This window comes from Glandiceps talaboti, chromosome 6 (genome assembly GCF_964340395.1).
Source record: "Glandiceps talaboti chromosome 6, keGlaTala1.1, whole genome shotgun sequence".
In the NCBI taxonomy this organism is placed as follows: domain Eukaryota; kingdom Metazoa; phylum Hemichordata; class Enteropneusta; family Spengelidae; genus Glandiceps; species Glandiceps talaboti.
Genome location: NC_135554.1, coordinates 4,233,077 through 4,244,308, shown reverse-complemented (window position 1 = coordinate 4,244,308; position 11,232 = coordinate 4,233,077).

The window sequence follows — 11,232 nt, the reverse complement described above, 5'->3', positions numbered from 1 at the left end:
ACTAACCTGTAGATCACAAGTCCAGGCATATAGTTCTGGTACTACTAACCTGTAGACCACAAGTCCAGGCATATAGTTCTGGTACTACTAACCTGTAGATCACAAGTCCAGGCATATAGTTCTGGTACTACTAACCTGTAGACCACAAGTCCAGGCATATAGTCCTGGTACTACTAACCTGTAGATCACAAGTCCAGGCATATAGTCCTGGTACTACTAACCTGTAGATCACAAGTCCAGGCATATAGTCCTGGTACTACTAACCTGTAGACCACAAGTCCAGGCATATAGTTCTGGTACTACTAACCTGTAGATCACAAGTCCAGGCATATAGTCCTGGTACTACTAACCTGTAGACCACAAGTCCAGGCATATAGTTCTGGTACTACTAACCTGTAGATCACAAGTCCAGGCATATAGTTCTGGTACTACTAACCTGTAGACCACAAGTCCAGGCATATAGTTCTGGTACTACTAACCTGTAGACCACAAGTCCAGGCATATAGTTCTGGTACTACTAACCTGTAGATCACAAGTCCAGGCATATAGTTCTGGTACTACTAACCTGTAGACCACAAGTTCTGGCATACAGTCCCGGTACTACTAGACCATTTTAATCCATATAAACTCAAAGCCAGATATATTTTAATAAAACAGTATATTAATGTACAGTATTTATTTGAAAACTACACATTGTACAACTGTATTTAGATAATATTAACAACATAAAACTCAAACTAATTTAGTTCTGTATTTCATATATATATATATTATCAACCCTACATCCCATATAACCCTTGTAACCAAGTGCAAACAAATCACTCCACAAAGTACAAAACCTTTCTTGATATACTAAGAGTAATTGAGTGACTTATAGTTTACAATGGCTAACAATAGATATTGGAAACCCATGTAAGGCTGAAACATGTTTGTTAGCTAACTGAGAGAATCAATGTTGTTGTCAATCCTGTGAAGTTATTTGTAAAACTTGTTTATAACAATTGTTAATTAAAGGTGAGAAATGTCATCTCTAAACACAGAATTGGGATCAGTCAGGAATTTTGAAATGTACATTCCACTTGCTAATCCTAGTTACAGTTTTAGCTGTTCTTAATGAGTTGATAATTGAGGCATGCTTCATGCAGTGTGTGTGTGTGTGTGTGTGTGTGTGTGTGTGTGTCTGTGTCTGTGTGTGTGTGTGTGTGTGTGTCACGTACAGTGTGTGTTTACTTCCAACCTTCCTTCCCTGGTCTGTGTGTGTGTGTGTGTGTGTGTGTGTGTGTGTGTGTGTGTGTGTGTGTGCACGCGCGCCACATACAGTGTGTGTGTGCGTGCGTGTGTGTGTGTGTGTGTGTGTGTTTACTACCAACCTACCTTCCCTGGTCTATATGCAGATGAAATTGACAGCAGCTAGTCATTTTTAAAACTAACATATCACAAAGCAATGTTTTTCATTCCTTCCTAAACTGACATGGCAATCTTTAGCTAGGACTATCATTTGTGTGATATTGTATCTCAAATGTCTATCATGATCTGATAAATGATGACTTTCAGTTATATGGGATCAGTGTGGTACATTTCAGTCATACATGTATGGATCAACGTGGTACATTTGCATATTGTTGTAGATTTCAAAAACATTCCTAGCTCAGTACATTTCTTAACTTTATAGATTTCTTTGTAAAGTAAATTTCTACACTTTGTAGATTTATTTGTGTAAATTTCTAAATAATGTACATTTTTGTGTAATATAATATAAATTTTAGAACACTGCAGATTTCTATGTGAGACATTTTGCCTATACATTCAGCTGGACTGAGTGAATATTTTAGTCTCAATCTAATTAATTTGGTGAAGATATAAGCAGAAGAAGAGTCTGTACAGCTGCATATAGTTTTAACAACATCAAAAAATGTTTTTCATTGAAAAACACAGAGTTTGATCCTTCAAATATTGTGTTACTTTAGACCTAAGATTCATATGTAAAAATTCTATTTCAATTGCTTGTATAACTGATTAGCCCTGACTGTTCAGATATTGATACTCTACCTCTGTCACTCTTATTCTTAGATGCTTTGTGTTTGTTTGATATGTGTGAATTATTCTTTTTAATGCAAACCGCCCTCTACGGTCATCTTATTGTATAAGCTTCTTTCGTTTTCACCATAAGCAGTATTATACCACATACTTTAGATATTTCATCATTTGGTATATTTTCTCTAGTTTTTTACAGTATACTATTTTCACTACTTAACCCATTTTGTAAAGTGGATTAATACAAATAGTTTTGTCTTTGATCAGGAATTATATAAGCTAGTTTCAAATAATAATCTACAATTGTATTAGGATGTACTTATTGAATACTAACAATACTCCTTTTCAAAAAATATGGACAGCTTTTATCTAGATGATGGATGATTTTATACAATCTCAACAAAATATGAAATAAAGAGTATGTTTATATTTTGTCAGGTCAAATATTATGACAAGAATTCTAGAAATACTTATAGGAATGACAATTTTATCATTGAACAGTTAATTTATGAAAGACATTAAGTCAAGGAATTTTGATTCAAAGTTAAGATGGGAGATTTGTTGTGTACATTCTTCTAGCTACGAGCATGTCTACTGGCACATCAACAAACCAGCATGTCTACTGGCACGTCAACAAACCAGCATGTCTACTGGCACGTCAACAAACCAGCATGTCTACTGGCACGTCAACAAACCAGCATGTCTACTGGCACGTCAACAAACCAGCATGTCTACTGGCACGTCAACAAACCAGCATGTCTACTGGCACGTCAACAAACCAGCATGTCTACTGGCACGTCAACAAACCAGCATGTCTACTGGCACGTCAACAAACCAGCATGTCTACTGGCACGTCAACAAACCAGCATGTCTACTGGCACGTCAACAAACCAGCATGTCTACTGGCACGTCAACAAACCAGCATGTCTACTGGCACGTCAACAAACCAGCATGTCTACTGGCACGTCAACAAACCAGCATGTCTACTGGCATGTCAACAAACCAGCATGTCTACTGGCACGTCAACAAACCAGCATGTCTACTGGCACGTCAACAAACCAGCAAATTACAACTGTTACATTTTAGTCAATTGACTGTTTCAAAAATATAAAAGAACACACCAACCATAGGTTTACCAGGGATGTATAAATTTGGCAATTATCTCCTAAGATAATGGTAGCTCATGCAAAGAAAGTGTAACAATATCAGTAAAGATGTTTGTCACACCAGACAATTGACGAAACGCTGTTGGTAAGATTTTTGTCTAGCCAGACAATAAAATGTAGCTTTGTTAATGAGCTTTTTGTCGAGCCAGGCAACGTTTTGTTTCAGGGTTTATGATTTTCGTTGTAAGGTATTGATTAAACAGACAGACAGACAGACAGACAGACAGACAGACAGACAGACAGACAGACAATCACCATATCATTTTCCCATCAATTTTTATTGATACATTTGTACTTTGAAACATAACATAGTGATTTCCATTCATCAACAAATCACTTACAACTGAGTTTTCTCCTGAATCTAAAATTTCATCTTGATTTCATGTTTAAAAAATGAATTATTAAATCTTTTATTTGAAGATATTCTACATATGGAAAGTGACTGTATTTATGTAATTTAAGAGATGATGTGATAATTACAAGTACAACCTAAATAAAGAGATGATATGATAATTACAAGTACAACCTAAATATAGAGATGATATGGTAATTACATGTACAACCTAAATAATCAGTATTATACACTATTTCAACATATCTTGTCAATTGTATAGAATATTTCAATTAATAATAAAATAATGAAAATCATATGGCAGCATGTTTTAAATTTTTATTTTTTTAGTGAATTATAGCACCCCTTATTTCAACTTCCCATCCAACCAACCATTCACTAGATTGACATTTATCCAACCATTGACTAGATTGACCTGTATCCAACCAACCATTGACTAGATTGACCTTTATCCAACCATTGACTAGATTGACCTTTATCCAACCATTCAATAGATTGACCTTTATCCAACCAACCATTCACTAGATTGACCTTTATCCAACCATTGACTAGATTGACCTTTATCCAACCATTCACTAGATTGACCTTTATCCAACCAACCATTGACTAGATTGACCTTTATCCAACCATTAACTAGATTGACCTTTATCCAACCATTGACTAGATTGACCTTTATCCAACCATTGACTAGATTGACCTTTATCCAACCATTCACTAGATTGACCTTTATCCAACCAACCATTGACTAGATTGACCTTTATCCAACCATTGACTAGATTGACCTTTATCCAACCATTCACTAGATTGACCTTTATCCAACCAACCATTGACTAGATTGACATTTATCCAACCATTCACTAGATTGACCTTTATCCAACCATTCACTAGATTGACCTTTATCCAACCAACCATTGACTAGATTGACCTTTATCCAACCATTCACGAGATTGACCTTTATCCAACCATTCACTAGATTGACCTTTATCCAACCAACCATTGACTAGATTGACCTTTATCCAACCATTCACTAGATTGACCTTTATCCAACCATTCACTAGATTGACCTTTATCCAACCAACCATTGACTAGATTGACCTTTATCCAACCATTGACTAGATTGACCTTTATCCAACCATTCACTAGATTGACCTTTATCCAACCAACCATTGACTAGATTGACATTTATCCAACCATTGACTAGATTGACATTTATCCAACCATTGACTAGATTGACCTTTATCCAACCATTCACTAGATTGACCTTTATCCAACCATTCACTAGATTGACCTTTATCCAACCATTCACTAGATTGACCTTTATCCAACCAACCATTGACTAGATTGACCTTTATCCAACCATTGACTAGATTGACCTTTATCCAACCATTCACTAGATTGACCTTTATCCAACCAACCATTGACTAGATTGACATTTATCCAACCATTGACTAGATTGACCTTTATCCAACCAACCATTGACTAGACTGACCTTTATCCAACCAACCATTCACTAGATTGACCTTTATCCAACCATTCACTAGATTGACCTTTATCCAACCAAATAACCAACCAAATAAACAACTATTTATTCATTAGACCAGCCGTCAAACCAAGTATCCCTATCCAACCAACCATTCATTCATCTAACAAACTTGTCCGACTAACCATTCATCCAACCAAACCTGTCCGACCAACCATTCGTCCAACCAAACCTGTCCGACCAACCATTCTTCCTACCAAACCTGTCCGACCAGCCATTTATCCAACCAAACCTGTCCAACCAACCAGTCATCTAACCAAACCTGTCCAACCAACCATTCATCCAACCAAACCTGTCCAACCAACCAGTCATCTAACCAAACCTGTCCAACCAACCATTCATCCATTCATCCAATAATCTATACTCAATAACCAAGTGTACAAAACACATCAATTATTTTGAATTCTTTTATTAAATTCAATTAATTAACTCTGTTACTGTTATATTACATCTCTTGTTTAAATCAATCTCAAAAAAAAAAAACTGCAGATGAAATTCAAACTAAAGCATACTGACTATGCCCTGAAATATTTTATGACCTTATTACAATAATAATTACATTCACAAGGTCATCAACATATGATATTGATATAATAGATTCGACAACACGTCTTAAAGCACTGAAAGTCACCATTTTATTATTGATAATACACCAAAGGTGTGCATGCACAACACTGGTTTCTTTGTCATGTGCAAGTCATTCATGAAATCACAAGAAAAAGTCATTCCAAATACCATACTGTAGAAACAGGACAGTAACACATAGTGCTCAACACGTGGGTTAATATCAATAGCACCACAGTTCTGTCTGAAGTAAATACGCTGCAAAGATAGTTCTCATCTCTACTAGCAAATGTCTTGCTATTCCAGAATAAAATGATATATAAAATAATTAACTCAAGGCTATACGTATTAATGAAACTTGTTAATATATGTGGTATTTTCAAAATGTTTGACAGATATGGTTAACACTGATACATTTCCATGGTAACACAGCTTTGTCTACAGAGGGCGCATTACATGCCTTGACATCATGATACACCTTAACTATAGTGTAGGTTACACCTGATAAAATAAGCTTCATCTGGCAAATAATCAGTCTGAATGGAGTTATTACTCTCTCATCTAGTCAACCTGTCAGCTGATGTTTCAAAATTTTGATTGAGGGCAATAGCCTGTAAGACAAGACAACCCCTATAATCAGACATAAGTAAGCCTGATTTGCTGAACAACACAATATATCTTACAGTGTAGCGGTACATTTACTGTAAAAAAAAAAAAAAAGTTACTGTTAAAATAGTCTACCCTTATCTGTTGTCATTTTAAAGTGAAATCATTTGACTAGCTATATATCTAACCTACTAGAGCAGATAGACAAGGGAAAACATGGACAGATGCAGCAAAACTGAATCACTTATATTGCCCATCTTTTTATTTGATAATGCATAAAAATGAAGTAAAATTCTGCATGGAGGGACAAATATTTATGGTCTGAATTGGAACTAAGACAGTCTGCCTTACATCTGGATCCACTCAATAAGTTAACAACATGTCCAACCAAGTATTTTACTTGAAGTCATTGTACCATGTACTTTCTTGATAAATACAGAAATATAACATACCTTCATTAACAGTAATACTCACACAAAAGTAGCGCCCACCCCCACCCTCACCCACACCCTATTCATTTGATGAGTATGTAAACCTGATATATACACAGAGTACATCAAACTGATCAAAGACTTCATTTATACACACCATGGCAGTCAACTCAGAATCTACGGTAGTCTAAATATTCTACAAAAGTTAATTAATGATCACAAACAATGTTAAAGCTTTGTAGGATTAAAGTATATTGCTGATTGTCTAAGTCAATGACGATAGCTTGAAAATTCAACTATTTGCAATCTTGGACATAATTGCCATTCATAAAATCATGAAAATAGGAACACATAAATGCATCTACAACCAAATCAAACCTATTTGTGTGGTGTGTCTTTTCAAACACAGAGTCACAAGGAACAACATGGTCAGTACCTAGGTAAGTAGTCAAAATAATGAGACCAGATACCAGCTGTATTTGCATTTTTGACATTAATAGTGAATTTGCAAATCCACCATATTGAATGGTGCATCATGGGAAATATAGCTTATGGATAAACATAAAGCAATACTGATTGTTAATATCAAAATGTCATGACAACTTGACATTTGATGTTCATATTGTATTGTTTTGTTATTGAACTGTCAACTTGTTAAGGTCCACAATATCTCCACTTCTTAATACTCCATTCTAAACACACAAAGACAAAACCACACTGGCAAGAGAAATTATGTAAATGTCGACATTATATATGTAAAAAGTTGGTCTCACTGATTACGATTCAAAAACAAGCCTTTAATTGAAGACATAAACCCAAACTGGTGTGTTTTACGGTGAAGTTATTCTGCAAATCTGAACAGTATCGCTAGATACAAAGCTTTATATATTATTTATGAACCAATTTGCTATTTGACCTTGAACATGGAGGTCAAAGTCAAAGTTCAAGGTATAAAAACTTAAGACAGCTGACCTTTGGGTATAGACATTTAAATTGAGTCTTTGTGTATTCAACTTCTTGAGCTTACATGGTGGATTCCATCCATGTGTGCATGCGTTCGTTCATTCACCTTCATAGCTTACATGGTGGATTCCATCCATGTGTGCATGCGTTCGTTCATTCACCTTCATAGCTTACATGGTGGATTCCATCCATGTGTGCATGAGTTCGTTCATTCACCTTCATAGCTTACATGGTGGATTCCATCCATGTGTGCATGTGTTCGTTCATTCACCTTCATAGCTTACATGGTGGATTCCATCCATGTGTGCATGTGTTCGTTCATTCACCTTCATAGCTTACATGGTGGATTCCATCCATGTGTGCATGCGTTCGTTCATTCACCTTCATAGCTTACATGGTGGATTCCATCCATGTGTGCATGAGTTCGTTCATTCACCTTCATAGCTTACATGGTGGATTCCATCCATGTGTGCATGTGTTCGTTCATTCACCTTCATAGCTTACATGGTGGATTCCATCCATGTGTGCATGCGTTCGTTCGTTCACCTTCATAGCTTACATGGTGGATTCCATCCATGTGTGCATGTGTTCGTTCATTCACCTTCATAGCTTACATGGTGGATTCCATCCATGTGTGCATGTGTTCGTTCATTCACCTTCATAGCTTACATGGTGGATTCCATCCATGTGTGCATGCGTTCGTTCATTCACCTTCATAGCTTACATGGTGGATTCCATCCATGTGTGCATGTGTTCGTTCATTCACCTTCATAGCTTACATGGTGGATTCCATCCATGTGTGCATGCGTTCGTTCGTTCACCTTCATAGCTTACATGGTGGATTCCATCCATGTGTGCATGTGTTCGTTCATTCACCTTCATAGCTTACATGGTGGATTCCATCCATGTGTGCATGTGTTCGTTCATTCACCTTCATAGCTTACATGGTGGATTCCATCCATGTGTGCATGCGTTCGTTCATTCACCTTCATAGCTTACATGGTGGATTCCATCCATGTGTGCATGAGTTCGTTCATTCACCTTCATAGCTTACATGGTGGATTCCATCCATGTGTGCATGCGTTCGTTCATTCACCTTCATATCTTTTTAAATAAAATATTCCAAATGATAATATTTTGATTATGACTTGGGTTTGACTATGTGAGGCATATACATGTCACTTAATTTCATGACCTTTAACAGTGTCGCTAGATTCAAGGTTAAATTTTGCTCATTTAACCTTGAAAATATATGTCAAGGTCATGGTCTCATCAGAAAGCTCATTATTGATAATGTGAGGGTAGACACCTGAATGGTGTCAATATGTATCAAACTTTTAGTGGTAACAGGCAAAATGTGCTTGTTAATCACAAACATGGCCACCATTTTGCTATACGAACAAACACATGCACACACGCACAGATGGATGGAATCCACCATGTAAGCTCCCTCCAGCTAGTGCCCACTGGGGGCTAACTAGTCCCCCCCCCACACACACACACACACCACTCTTACCAACATCCCCTTCCTGTCATGGTACACAACTGTTAGATTAATTTTCTAATTTTCTACTGTTATTACTACTATTTCCATTTCACATATATTTCAGAGATTTTCTTGAAATGTTATAGAACCAGGTATATACCATTACTACTTCTATTTGTTTACATGCACTGGCCAAGACACACAATATACATGTCACATTCTGATAGTTAAAGAACTAAATAGCTTGTCCATTTCTTTGTTTACCAGTGATGCTTAGCCACTATCATGGGAGATGTGCTATCATGGCCCTTAACATGTATATTATTAGTTAGTATCCCTAGACTGGCATAGCCCTGAACATGAATACCATTTCCTTGAAGCCATTTTTACTAGACTAGTACAAATAACTTCTCCAAGATCTAAAATTAAGCATTATCTATACCTTATTACTAATGTGTTTATAATTTCTAATTGACAATGACATGCAACGTACGTGTGTATGTATGTATGTATGTGCATGTCTGTATACCTGTGTATTCTTGAATACGTATGTAAAGGAGGCACAGTGCATGCTGTGTGTGCATGTGATAAAACAATACATTGTATATGTAAATACAATGACTATCAGTAGATGTAGAGTCGACATATCTGCAATCTTAGAGTTTTACTAATAATTTCATCTTCATGAATTTAGGGATAAAGGTTAGATAAACACACTATACAAAACATTGATATATGCTTGGTGGTTATATTTTTATACCATAATCAGTTTCTGTAGTTAGACACTATACATGTAAGTCTATGACAGTCTATTCCTTATAGATCTCGTACCAAGACAAGTTTGTCAAATTCTTATATAGCTAAAACACTATAAGTTATCCCTATAGACTATAGACACTATAAGTTACTGTCTACCCCTATAGACACTGTAAGTTACTGTCTACCCCTTATAGACACTATGTTACTGTCTACCCCTATAGACACTATGTTACTGTCTAACCCTTATAGACACTCTACCCCTATAGACACTATGTTACTGTCTACCCCTTATAGACACTATAAGTTACTGTCTACCTCTTAGATAGCTAGACAATACATGACTGAAAACACTGGCTATGTCTAATGGTCACTTCATGTTGATGCACTATTCAAACTGCTGTAAATACACTTACATTGTACTTAACAATTACACATACTAGTATACACAATAGGGTCAATATGGAATCATGGTATTTTCAGCATACACTAAAACAGGACAAGAACACATAACAAACAATCCGATAAGACTTAGAATTAGAACAACACAGGTTATTATTTCACTCACTAGATTCATATACAGTTGTAGATTCCTGATATTAGTCTCTTTGATTTGGTTTTGCTAACATCCCAGGCTTACTTTTCACAATGAAATTATTGAAGGAATATCTTAGAAGAGTGAAAATGATAATATTGCATTAGTCATTGAACTAGAATTCCAATTTAGACATGAAATGTAGTTGTCTGGCATAGCTATAGAAAAAGTTTACCCAGAACCTAAGAATAATCTGATGTATGGCTACACTGATATGATAACACTAATGTGTTAAAGTGGATATTCAGACATTGTGAGGAAACATGGACATTGTATTGTCCCATGCATGTTAATTTAACAGCTCTACCAGTCAAGTATTTTATTTATTCCCCCTATAAATAATCACATCTAAGTTTCCCTTTTAAAATCCCCCTGGAGCATTTAATATATGAGAGACAGATAAGCCTCAGGGGAGTGTGTGTGTTCAATACGTAAATCCTCAATGGCACAATGGATGAGGTGATGTATTATTCAACTGATAGCCTATTGTACAATTAGAGAGCATACTGTCTTCAGTGACCTCTGACCTGTGACCCCTATACTTATCAGGTCAGTGATTACACAATAGTTTGTTGAGTTCATTCCTCCTACTTGTACAGAATGTACAGTACTGTTATGAAAGACAATATTTGAGTTGAAAATTATTTGTCTTAAAATGTAACTTAAATATTTCTATTCTAGTAATGCTTGTACATTGCTGGAGTTCAGTTGATAACAACTTATATATCAAAATTTACAT